This window comes from Papio anubis, chromosome 18 (genome assembly GCF_008728515.1).
Source record: "Papio anubis isolate 15944 chromosome 18, Panubis1.0, whole genome shotgun sequence".
Lineage (NCBI taxonomy): Eukaryota > Metazoa > Chordata > Mammalia > Primates > Cercopithecidae > Papio > Papio anubis.
Window position 1 is genome coordinate 30,878,856 of NC_044993.1, and position 12,819 is coordinate 30,891,674.

The 12,819-nt window shown below is 41.5% G+C and overlaps 1 long non-coding RNA gene across 1 annotated transcript in view; it reads right to left on the minus strand.

The window, feature by feature from the left end:
- The window catches only part of LOC103880479, a 32,002-nt gene extending 19,928 nt beyond the window's left edge, over positions 1-12,074 (minus strand). Inside the window, exon 1 of the long non-coding RNA XR_002519269.1 lies at positions 12,050-12,074. This is a non-coding gene — a long non-coding RNA (uncharacterized LOC103880479). The remainder of the gene's footprint in view (positions 1-12,049) is intronic.
- Between the last annotated feature and the right edge of the window lie 745 nt (positions 12,075-12,819).

Sequence of the window (12,819 nt, forward strand, 5' to 3'; positions counted from 1 at the left end):
ACCAGTCAGAAGAGAGTGGGGGCCAATATTCAACATTCTTAAAAGAATTTTCAACCCAGAATTTCATATCCAGCCAAACTACGCATCATAAGTGAAAGAGAAATACAGACAAGCAAATGCTGAGAGATTTTGTCACCACCAGGCCTGCCTTACAAGAGCTCCTGAAGGAAGCACTAAATATGGAAAGGAAAAAACCGGTACCAGCCACTGCAAAAAAATTATCAAATTGTAAAGACCATCAACACTATGAAGAAACTGCATCAACTAATGGGCAAAATAACCAGCTACCATTATAATGACAGGATCAAATTCACACATAACTATATTAACCTTAAAGGTAAACTGGCTAAATGCTCCAATTAAAAGACACAGACTGGCAAATTAGAGTCAAGACCCATCGGTGTGCTGTATTCAGGAGACCCATCTCATGTGCAAAGACACATGTAGGCTCAAAATAAAGGGATGGAGAAAGATTTACTAAGCAAATAGAAAGCAAAAAAAAAAAAAAGCAGTGGTTGCAATCCTACTCTCTGATAAAACAGACTTTAAACCAAGAAAGATAAAAAACGACAAAGGGCATTACATAATGGTAAAAAGATCAACACAATAAGAAGAGCTAACTATCCTAAATATATAAGCACCCAATACAGGAGCACTCAGATTCATAAACTAAGTTCTTAGAGACCTACAAAGAGACGTAGCCTCCCACACAATAATAGTGGGAGAATTTAACACCCCACTGTCAATATTAGATCAACGTGACAGAAAATTAACAAGGATATTCAGGACTTGAACTCAGATCTGGACCAACAGACATCTACAGAACTCCCCACCCCAAACCAACAGAATATACATTCTTCTCAGCACCACATCGCACTTATTCTAAAATTGACCACATAACTGGAAGTAAAACACTCCTCAGCAAATGCAAAAGAATGGAAATCATACAAACAGTCTCTCAGACCACAGTGCAATCAAATTAGAGCACAGGATTAAGAAACTCACTCAAAACCACACAACTATATGGAAACTGAACAACCTGCTCCTGAATGACTACTGGGTAAATAATGAAATTAAGGCAGAAATAAAGAAGTTATTTGAAACCAATGAGAACAAAGACATAACATACCAGAATCTTTGGGACACAGCTAAAGCAGTGTTTAGAGAGAAATTTATAGTACTAAATGCCCACAGGAAAAAGCGGGAAAGATCTAAAATCAACACCCTAACATCACAATTAAAAGAACTAGAGAAGCAAGAGCAAACAAATTCAAAAGTTACCAGAAGACAAGAAATAACTAACATCAGAGCAGAACTGAGGAAGAGAGAGACAAAAAACCTTCGAAAAATCAATGAATCCAGGAGCTGATTATTTGAAAAGAGTAACAAAATAGACCACTAGCCAGACTAATAAAGAAGAAAAGAGAGAATAAAACAGACACAATGAAAAATAATAAAGGGATATCACCACTGACCCCACAGAAATCCAAACTACCATTAGAGAATACTACAAACACCTCTATGCCAATAAACTAGAAAATCTAGAAGAAATGGATAAATTCCTGGACACATACACCCTCCCAAAGCTAAACCAAGAAGAAGTCAAATCCCTGAATAGACTAATAACAAGTTCTGAAATTGAGGCAGTAATGAATAGCCTACCAACCAAATAAAGTCCAGGACCAAATGGATTCACAGCTGAATTCTACCAGACGTACAAAGAGGAGCTGGTACCATTCCTTCTGAAACTATTCCAAACAACAGAAAAAGAAGGACTCCTCCCTAACTCATTTTATGAGGCCAACATCATCCTGATACCAAAACCTGGCAGAGACACAACAACAACAAAAAATTTCAGGCCAATATAACTGATGAACATCAATGTGAAAATCCTCAATAAAATACTGACAAACTGAATCCAGTAGCACATCAGAAAGCTTAGCCACCATGATCGAGTCAGCTTCATCCCTGGGATGCAAGGTTGGTTCAACAAATGCAAATCAATAAGTGTAATCCATCACATGAACAGAACCAATGACGAAAATCACGAGTATCTCAATAGATGCAGAAAAGGCCTTCGATAAAATTCAACACCCCTTCACACTAAAAACTCGGAATAAACTAGGTAGTGATGTAACGTATCTCAAAATAGTAAGAATTACTTATGACAAATCCACAGCCAATGGGCAAAAGCTGGAAACATTCCCCTGAAAACCAGCACAAGACAAGGATGCCCTCTCTCACCACTCCTATTCAACATAGTATTGGAAGTTCTGGCCAGGGCAATCAGGGAAGAAAAAGAAATAAAGGGCATTCAAATAGGAAGAGAGGAAGTCAAATTGTCTGTTTGCAGATGGCATGATTGTATATTTAGAAAACCCCATCGTCTCAGCCCCAAATCTCCTTAAGCTGATAAACAACTTCAGAAAGTCTCAGGATACAAAATCAATGTGTAAAAATCACAGGCATTCTTATACACCAATAATAAAGAGAGCACCAAATCATGAGTGAACTCCCATTCACAACTGCTACAAAGAGAATAAAATACCTAGGAATACAACTCACAAGAGATTTGAAGGACCTCTTTAAGGAGAATTACAAATCACAGCTCAACGAAATAAGAGAGGACACAAACAAATGGAAGAACATTCCATGCTCATGGATAGGAAGAATCAGTATCATGAAAATGGTTATACTGCCCAAAGTAATTTATAGATTCGATGCTATCCCCATCAAGCTACCATTGACTTTCTTCACAGAGTTAGAAAAAACTCCTTTAAATTTCATATGGAACAAAAAAACACCCTGCATAGCCAAGACAATCCTAAGCAAAAAGAACAAAGCTGAAGATATCACACTACCTGACTTCAAACTATACTACAAGTCTACAGTAATCAAAATAGCATGGTACTGGTACCAAAACAGGTATATAGACCAATGAAACAGGACAGAGGCCTCAGAAATAATGCCACACATCTACAACCATCTGATCTTTGACAAACCTGACAAAAACAAGCAATAGGGAAAGGATTCCCTATTTAATAAATGGTGTTGGGAAAACTGGCTAGCAATATGCAGAAAACAAAAACTGGACCCCTTCTTTACACCTTATACAAAAATTAACTCAAAATGGATTAAAGACAAACATAAAATCTAAAACCATAAAAACCCTAGAAGAAAACCTAGGCAATACTCTTCAGGACATAGGCATAGGCAAAGACTTCATTACTAAAACACCAAAAGCAATGGCAACAAAAGCCAAAATAGACAAACGGGATCTAATTAAACTAAAGAGCTTCTGCACAGCCAAAGAAACTATCATAAGAGTAAACAGGCAAGCTACAGAATGAGAGAAAATTTTTACAATCTATCCATCTGACAAAGGGCTAATGTCCAGAATCTACAAGGAACTTAAACAAATGTACAAGAAAAATAAAAACCATCAAAAAGTAGGTGAAGGATATAAACAGACACTTCTCAAAACAAGACGTTTATGCGGCCAACAAACATGAAAAACAGCTCATTATCACTGGTCATGAGGGAAACACAAATCAAAACCAAAATGAGATACCATGTCATGCCAGTTAGAAAGGCAATCATTAAAAAGTCAAGAAACAACAGATGCTGGAGAGGATGTGGAGAAATAGGAACACTCTTAAACACTGTTGGTGGGAGAGTAAATTAGTTTAACCATTGTGGAAGACTGTGTGGCGATTCCTCAGGGACTAGAACCAGAAATACCATTTGACCCAGCAATCCCATTACTGGGTATATATCCAAAGGATTATACATCATTCTACTATCTATAAAGACACATGCACACATATGTTTACTGCAGCACTATTCACAATAGCAAAGACTTGGAACCAATCGAAATGTCCATCAGTGATAGACTGGATAAGGAAAATGTGGCACATATACACCATGGAATACTATGCAGCCATAAAAAAAGGATGAGTTCATGTCCTTTGCAGGGACATGGATGAAGCTGGAAACCATCATTCTCAGCAAACTAACACAGGAACAGAAAACCAAACACGACATGTTCTCACTCATAAGTGGGAGTTGAACAATGAGAACACATGGACACAGGGAGGGGAACATCATACACCGGGGCCTGTCAATGGGGTGGGGGGCTAGGGGAGGGATAGCATTAGGAGAAATACCTAATGTAGATGACAGGTTGATGGTTGCAGCAAACCACCATGGCACGTGTATACCTATGTAACAAACCTGCATGTTCTGCACAAGTATCCCAGAACTTAAAGTATTGAAAAAAAAAAAAAAAATCCACATTGATTCCCTCCCAGCTAAGGCACAAAGCACTTCGGTGTGGACCAAGTATGAAGTTGTGGGCAGTGCAGACACTCAAATTAACATGACATTATTCCTGAGAAAATACAACTAAGCTGTTTGGAGCTTTAAAAAACATATCTCTAATTGCTGCCAACTCTCTAACTCTTTTTGCACACTATGAAAGTTGGAGCTTGCAAGTCAATACAAAGACTAAATGAGATCCTGATGGCTCTATTATTAGGATGTGAAAAAAAGAAGTCAAAAGGCAGAGCGAGGGCTGTGATTAATGTGAAACACTAAGATCTCAGGAGTGTTTCGATCTGCACAGGTGAGTCATCTCGACATGCCTCCAGATAGCTGGGAATCTCCCCAAAGCCTCACCTTTGGCAATCAACACCCTGCCAGGGAGTGTGATGCCAATTTCCATACAGCTGAACTGCACAGGCCAAATATTTTGGTTTATAAGAATTATTTTAGTCTGTAACATATTTGTGCATTGCAGCTGGAAGATGCAAAACGAACAGATAAACAGGTGGATACAGAGGCACACATACCTATTCACACTCACGGCACCACACGTCTATCACAACTACACATGTATGGCAATATCACCCACACAGGCGTGTACACAGTGCCTACCACAGGATTACTAATGCTCACAATATTACATTCATATACATGCCCTCCACACATTCATACCAAACACACTGAGCACTGCATGACATGCCACCTGCATACACATGCCTCCCACACCCCCAACACCCAAGGCACAACCATCATATGTGCCAGACCAGGTATGTCACAGCAGAGGTATATATATCAGGCTGGGTGCAGCGGCTCACACCTGTAATCCCAGCACTTTTGGAGGCCAAGGTGAGCAGACAGCTTGAGCTCAGGAGTTTGAGATCAGCCTGGGCAACATGGTGAAACCCTGTCTCTACCAAAAATACAAAAACTTAGCCAGGCATGGTGGTGTGTGTCTGTGCTATCAGTTACTTGGGAGGCTGAGGTGGGAAGATCGCTGGAGCCTTGGGGGGCAGAGGGTGCAGTGAGCCAAGATCACGCCACTGCACTCCAGCCTGGGTGACACAGTGAGACTCCGTCTCAAAAAAAAAAAAAAAAAAAAAGGATGTATCAGCCCCACACCCCAGGTAGTCATCCAAAATATGCATCTTGATATGCACATGCACACACAAAGCGCACTTAAAATTACACTATAAATTTTATGGTCTGTCACTAGATATGAACATCTTTATTTCTGAAGAAGTACAACAGTAGATGGGAGCAAAAAGAGGAGATACTTTTAATTTTAAACATCATCAAGAAGATCCATGCTATTAAGATTCAACATTTTTTGTATAAGCAGGCTAAAGGTGTCCTGGAAGATGTATGCCACGTTTGCTTCACGCTGCGCCAGGCATGCAGCTAGAAAAGGTCTGAGGAAGCTGTCTCCTCAGAGCTCCTCATAAAGCAGGGCCTCTGAGTGTGGCGCTCAGTGAGAGGAACGGTGGGAAGGCTTCACTCTGTCCCTTCCTTTGGCTCTCTCTTTATGCCTTCCCCAGGAATCCACAACCTCAGGGTGAATCTACAGGGCTCAAACCCCTAAGGTGAAGAAAAGCCTGATGAGACATGAGAGCATTCAATTCTTGCCCCAACAGAGACAGAAGCAGCACCACATGATAAAGGCCACAACTTAAAGTGAAACCCCTGCCATGAATGGCACAGTACTACACCGTAAGAGAGGAAGAAAGGGAGAGACTCCATTGAGTAAGTAACTACCATGCAATAACTCCGGGCTGAATGTCTCAAATATATTATCTCACCTATTCTGCACAGCACTGACAGTGCCCTAAGATGGGCCCATTCTACATCTTCTGCATAGGTTGAGTAAGTTGTCCAGCAACACATTGTTTAGAACTAGTTTTGAACCCAGGTCTCTCTGGCTCTAGAGCCTCAGTTCTGCCTACATTGTTATCTGGCCTGTTATTATTCTAATTGGCATCATGTCTGTATTAGTCTGTTCTCACACTGCTATAAAGAAATACCTGAGATGCGGTATGTTATAAAGAAAGTAGGTTTCGTTGGCTCATGGGTCTGCAGGCTGTACAGACAGCATAGAGGCATCTGCTTAGCTTCTGGGGAGGCCTCAGGAAAACTCAAAATTATGGCAGAAGGCAAAGGGGGAGTGGCACTTCACATGGCCAGAGAAAGAGCAAGAGAAGGAGGGTGTAGATGCTACACACTTTTAAACAACCAGATCTTGTCAGACTTTAGCACAAGAACAGCACTAGGGGGACGGTGCTAAACTATTCATCAGAAACTGTCCCCATGATCCACTCACCTCCCACCAGGCCCACCTCCAACATTAGGAATTACAGTTCAACATGAGATTTGGGTGGGGACACAGATCCAAACCATATCAATGTCCACACACAGAGAATCAGGGTGAGGTCGGGAGACATTGCCATGAAAATCAGGAAAAGGAAAACCTTAATACCGCTTGATTCATGTGCAACCAAACATAATTAATAATTACAATTTTAGGTTATTGTAGGTAGACTGCTGCATTGGCAAACAAATGTGATATTTTGCCAAGGGAGTCAGCTGATTTGGAACTACTGCATAAATATCAAGCTAAAAGAAAAAGCATGAAGCATCTCCTTTCCATCCACATTACAACCTTCCCCCATCATTTGTCTCCCTCGAGAAAAATATATCTCATTTGTCTTTACCCCTAGTCCTGGGCACTCAATAGGCACATGATACTTTGTTGAATAAATAACAGAAGAAATGAATAAAATTTATTGTTTTGCCTAAAACAATGGAAATTTATGGAGCCCCAAAACCTGGAAGCAAGACCATTTGCATGAAATGGCTCACTCTGAGTTTGGAAATGAACTCACAAAAGGAAGGCAGAAATGGCAAGGCTATAATGCTAACTCATCATGCCAAAGCTTTGGTCCTTTGAAATCAGAGCATCCTCTCCAAGGGGTGAGACCATAGATTTGTTTCCAGCAATCTCTTTTCTGGTATCTGAGGGCGATCTGCTGTCCTTTCTGATCCTGTAATCCTACCAGTGTTTATAAGGTTTTTCTGCACAGGTACCACAGTCATTAGCAAGAGCACAAATTTTAGATCCTGCCTAACAGTTCTCTGTAGAATTTCTACAGAGAACTGTTCGTTTTCAAAGTTATTCATCATGGAAAAGTCTCTGATATACTAATCCTGTAACTGCTGCTGTTGAATGAAAGAATAAATGAATGAATGAATTTAAAGCAGAAGGGAAAGTAGGAACAGAGTAAAAAGAAATGGGGATAGAAATAAAAGAAACAATAACCAATGAAATTAAGGATTACATATTAATTGTGGAGTCCTAATTAGGGAAAAGGAGTCGGGCTGGCAGGACCAAGGGAAAGCAAAAAAAAAAAAAAGAAGATAAGTTGTAAGTCTGCCTTTGTTCATGGTCCAGGACACATAGCCCTCTTGTGCAAATAACTGACAATCTTCCTGCACCCAGCTATCACCAGACACCTTGGTTGATAGAAAAATGCAAGTGAGCTCACTGCAACCTTGGCATTGTCAGCACTGCACAAAGCCCCCTTCAGCACACAGCACAAGCACTGTCCTGTAAAATCCCCAGCAAGCCTCTGTCTCCTTACAGTCAGCTCCTCTCTTGCTGACTTGCCTGTTGCTTTCTTAACAATGTATTTTCCTACTTTCTTTACTAAATCTGCCTTTCTTTAACTATGACTTGGTAAATTCTTTTTACCATGCACACAATATCAGCCCCAGGTAGTCACTACCCACAACATTAATTATTGTTAAAAGCCACACCCCTTGTTCTATACATTTCATGCTTTATCACACTTAGGATCTGAGAGCTACTATTATTACCCCCATTTCTCAGAAGGATAAACTGAGATTTGGATAAACTAATTTATGGAAATAGGATGGCACTACGATTCTGACTCAATACCCATACTATCTGTCTATGGATCTTTTCTTTTTTCTTCTTTTGAAACAGGATCCCACTCTGTCACCCAGGCTGGAGTGCAGTGCCGTGATCTCAGCTCACTGCAGCGTTCAGTTCCTGGGCTCAAGCAATTCTCCTACCTCAGCCCCAAAAGTAGCTGGGACTACAGACACCCGCCACCATGCCCAGCTAATTTTTGTATTTTTAGTAGAGACGGGGATTCATCATGTTGCCCAGGCTAGTCTGAAACTCCTGGACTTAAGTGATCCGCCTGCCTCGGCCTCCCAAAGTGCTGGGATTATAAGCATGGGCCACCACGCCCAGCTCAAGTTTTCTCTTTAAGGCAAGAGAAATAAATTAAAAATTTTGTTTGGTTGGTTTCGATTTTGTTTGAAGCAGGGTAAAGGATTAGGGCTTTAGAAATATTAATCTGCAGGGGGCCGGGTGCAGTGGCTCATGCCTGTAATCCCAGCACTTTGTGAGGCCAAGGCGGGTGGATCATGAAGCCAGGAGATCAAGACCATGCTGGCTAACACGGTGAAACCCCGTCTCTACTAATAATACAAAAAAATTAGCGGCGGGGAGGTGGCAGGCGCCTGTAGTCCCAGCTACTCAGGAGGCTGAGGCAGCAGAATGGCGTGAACCCAGGAGGCAGAGCCTGCAGTGAACCGAGATCGCGCCACTGTACTCCAGCCTGGGCGACAGAGCTAGACTCCGTCTTAAAAAAAAAGAAATAGCCGGGCGCGGTGGCTCAAGCCTGTAATCCCAGCACTTTGGGAGGCCGAGACGGGCGGATCACGAGGTCAGGAGATCAAGACCATCCTGGCTAACACGGTGAAACCCCGTCTCTACTAAAAATACAAAAAAAAACTAGCCGGGCGAGGTGGCAGGCGCCTGTAGTCCCAGCTACTCGGGAGGCTGAGGCAGGAGAATGGCGTAAACCCAGGAGGCGGAGCTTGCAGTGAGCTGAGATCCGGCCACTGCACTCCAGCCTGGGCGACAGAGCGAGACTCCGCCTCAAAAAAAAAAATAAAAAAAAAAAAAAGAAATAGTAATCTGCAGGCATTTAGAGGATACACTGAGACAGTGCACTGCATATACAATGTAGCCAGCGTGCAGCCAGGCTGCTACAGGAATCCAGGCAAAGGTCACAGAGTTTCTACCTAAAAATACCTGATAAAAATGTTCCCGGGAAAATGTACTATATATACATCATGGAATACTACACAGCCATGAGAGAGAAAGAAAAAAAGAGAAAGAAATCACGCCCTTTGCAGCAACGTGGATGGTGCTGGAGGCCATTATCTTAAGTGAACTAACTCCGGGTTGGGAGAAAAAACAAAAACATGTTCTCACTTATAAGCGGGAGCTAAACAATGGGTAAACATGGACATGAAGATGAAAACAATAGACACTGGGGATGTCAAAAGGGGAACAGGTGGGAGGGGGACAAAGACTGAAAAATTACCTATTGGGTACAATCCTCGCTGTTTGCACAATGAGTACATTAGAAGCCCAATCCCACCAATATACAATTACCCATATAACAAACATGCACATAAACCCCTGACTCTAAAATAAAATTAAAATTAATTGTTCTAGGAAATCAGTTGAAGAAATACCAAAAATATGTTAAAATTAGTGTAGACTAAGTAGAAATAAAGATGGAGGAAAAAAGGTTAGATTCAGTGAAAATTGCTAGAATGGGGACAAATTTATGGGTGTTCCTACACACTTATTCATTTTCTAAGTAGCTACAATATGGATAGGAGTAACAGGAAAAAACAATCAGCACAATTGTACCTGCCCAATGGGTTCTTCCTGCCCACTGCACAAACAAAATCAATTCATAGAGACCATGGCATTGCAGTAGAGTTTACTGGACAAGAGGCTGGCTATGCCACGCAGGAGACGAAGTTATTACTCCCATCAATGTCATCAAAGGCTCAGAGGTTAGGGATTTTCCAAAGGTAGTTTGGGGATAAGGGGTGCAAGTGGCTAGGCAATAAGTGCTTGCTGCTGATTTGCTGGGGGTGCAATCATAGGGGTGTGGGAAATGGTTCTCTTGGGTACTGAGTTCCTGCTGGGTGGGTGGCCACAGGAGTGGTTGGTGTTCCAGGTGGAGCCACTGGTAATCAGACATGCAAAAAACCAGAAAAGATATCTCTATAGGCCAATCTTAGGTTCTACAATTGTGATATTACCCGCAGGAGTAATTGAGGGAGTTGCATATCTTTTGACCTCCAGAATAATGGCTGGTGATGATTTATGTCCCTATTTCAGTATAATTCAGGCTTGTCTATCATCCTAGCCTGGTGGTCTCTCACTAGCTTTACTAAAGGCAGTTGAGTTTGCAGGAAGGGCTATTAACATTTAAACTATAAACTGAATGTCTCCCAGAGTTAGCTTGGCCTACGCCCAGGAATCATTAAGGGCAGCTTGAAGGCCAAAGGCAAGATGAGAGTTGGCCAGATCAGATCTCCTTCATTGCCGTAATGTTCTCGCTGTTATAGTTTTTACAAAGGCAGTTTCACAATCAGCCCCTATTTTTGTGAATCACAGAGCCCAAATGAGAGATTAACAAAATAATTTAAATTTATATAAATTTTTCACACGCAATGAAAGTAAGTGCAAAATGCTCAAGAGGAAGAAAGACCCCAGCAGGTACCTAGGGCAGGGAAGGAAGGTTACAAGAATGCTTTGCACAAGAAGAGATGCCGTGCTTTGGAAACAAATCAGAAGTCATTGTGAGGTGAGTGAAACTGAAGAGAAAGAGAAAGAGAAAATAAGGTTTAGAAGGCAATAGCCATGCAAAGGAGTCAAGCTTAATCTCCATGCTCTGACTCTACTTCCCACCTCTATCCCCCTTCTTTGATCTCAGGGCTGGGCATCAGCACAGTCCACCCAGAAATCTCTGCCTGTTGCAGAACAATTGCTCTCTGCTTACAGAGAGCAAACTGAAGTTATTTGGGACTGTGGCCTGTTATGGTCACCACTACCCACTGGCCTCCACATGTGTTAATTTCATTTTGATCTGAAAGAATAAAATATAATAAGAGAATAATTTAAACAAAGAGCTAGAAATGTCCCATTTTGCAACTTGAACAAACGCTCCATGTGTCATTTTTATTAATGCTATCAGACAAAACAATTTTACTGGCCATGAGTGGGAAGCTTAAGGGCCTTTTCTGGAGTTGCTGCTTGTGCTGTGGGAAATTGCATTTGCACTCTGGGGTTCCTGTATTGATGGAATATATTCATTTCCTCTTGGAATGACAGAAAATAATTCTGGAGGGAAATCAAATAGTTCAGGTTTCCAAGGACCACCCTTGCTTATTCTCTAGATGTGAAGAGAATCCATCAGGTTGGAAATTGGCCAGCTGTGAGTGGTTCGAATGATTTTTGATACTGATAGTCTATTTGGCCTTGGCCCATGGAGGCTATCACGTAACATATACAGTTGTCAGGACTGCCATGTGGCATAACACAGAAGGATGTTGCAACCCAGAGCGGCGCAATCCAGCAGCACTAGAGATAACGTCTACTGCCTCTCTTGTTAATCTTCTACGAAAAGGTTTCGCTCGAAAGCTAAGAAAGAAAAAAAGGTCAACAAACATATTTGTGTGCCATATGTGTGAATTCAGGTATACACGGCTTCGTAAAGATCATTTTCATTGAATTACTCTGGGTTCATATATCCCGCCTCCCCTACTCTCTCAAAATGAATCCAATCTTAAAAGATACAACTGTTTTATGCGTCATTTATGTGGAAAATCTGACCTGCAGGCCATTTGTGCCAGTTAATTAATTTTCCTTTGCTCGCCAGACAGCTGTCACAGAAGTGGAAGATGCTCTCATTTCATGCCTAAATTGTGTAGAGAAGGGTTCTTCAAATTAGAATGCAAGAAGCCACTCAGAGCTAGCCCCTAAGGGGGAAAAAAAGCATAAGACTGGAAAATACTTTAAACTCTCTCTCCCTTCCTTCCCATCCGTCCTATATGCCTTCTCTCTTACATAATCCTATCCTTGGATTATAAATAAGTCATTCTCTCTCCATCTATCAAGAAGGCTTCCTTCCATTTATGCATCCTTGCGTTGTCAGTCTCTCAGTCAGTCATCTGTCCATCTGTTCATTCAGTAACTTATTCATTCATCAGTTCAGTCATTAAAGTCTTATTTTCCTATGACCCACAAAAGATCATTCTGAGCTACTACTTCTTGTGCACAGTACCCGTGTATGTTTTTTTTTTCACATACTACTTTGTCTGTCTTCCCTAGAAGCATGTGAGATCCTTGAGGGTAAGAACCATGCTGTGTCCCTTTCCTCTGGGGTCCCTTGTCCTTGTTGTTGATTCTGCCTGGAATATTCTTTCTCTCACTCTATTTCCTCCCTCCCCTTAGGACTCAGCTTAAATGTCACCCTCTCAGAGGTCACCCTCTCCTTACCCTCCTCCTCAATAGCCTGGTTTCTTACCTCTTCATAGCATTTATCACTATGTAGTTCTTTCGTGTATTTCTTTATTGACTCTTTATCTTGCTCCCCAGTTGGC